The following is a 1,132-nucleotide window of genomic DNA, read 5'->3' on the forward strand; positions in this document are numbered from 1 at the left end:
AGATAAATGGATATTTTTTCATCCAAATAAAGATAAGTGAACAAGCTTTAAGATGATACCAATAACTCTACATGCCCAAAAATTCCACCACGCTGTCTCACAAATCGACTATATCAACAAAAAAAGAACCAGAAAGGACAGCAATAGCAATAACAACATCAGCAACCACATGATCAAGAACAAATTTTTAAAAACACAGATTAAATAGTACCAGCATAGCCGAAGTAACCAAAAAAAAAAAAAAAACCAACCCAAAATCCGCACGGTTCATTAATAAGGTCAGAAACTGGCACACTAACATCCCTTCCTTATGCCCCACCCGCACGTTGGTCATCACCCCTACGATCGCCCCTCACCCGTACGCACCCGCTCCCGCTCCGGACACACTGTTACGGACCTTTTAGTGTCTTTTATTTAGCTTTTTTTAAAAAGCTTCATTTCAAAGTTTGAAAATCCCTTTTCCTGATTAGCTGAGCTATGGGCGACCAGTGGTGCGTGTTCTTGATACCATCACTCTAAAGTAATAGGTTTACTTTCTTTTCTTTTTTTCCAGGTATGCTTGCTTACTTTTTACCCCGACTGGCAACAGCAGCGTGGGGAATGGGCATTCAGGAGCTTCACCTTTTTGCATACAGAAGACCTGAGTTCGATGCCCATCTAGATTATTTTTCTAGGATGTATCCCTCTCAGTCCGGGTTGGCCCTGACATGCAGAGTTGAAGTATTCCTCCAGAATGATCTAAATGTGTCGATGGAGGTGTACAAACTATGCGTGTTAATTTTTTTACCCGACACGTTGCATGCAGTTGTTGTAACGTTCATTCCAGTAACTCAAGTGTGGCTACCATGGTGTCAGGAAATTCATGTTTTACCCCTAAGAAGGAGGCAAGCTTTGGATGTCAAAGCTTGCCAATTTCCAGAAATATGTCCCAAAATTTATACTTTGACAAAAATTATAATGGGCGGGTCAGATTAGTAGAACGAAAGATAACTGATTCACTGAGTGTAAACCAGAGAAAGGAGAACGATCAAGAGAAGACCAGAAAGAACGTGGCAAGATGACATCAGAGAGCGGACGGGCACAACATGGATTGGGAAAACAGCCGATAGAACAAAGTGGAGGTCACTGATGG

The sequence above is a fragment of the Aplysia californica genome, unplaced genomic scaffold (genome assembly GCF_000002075.1).
Source record: "Aplysia californica isolate F4 #8 unplaced genomic scaffold, AplCal3.0 scaffold00030, whole genome shotgun sequence".
NCBI lineage: Eukaryota > Metazoa > Mollusca > Gastropoda > Aplysiida > Aplysiidae > Aplysia > Aplysia californica.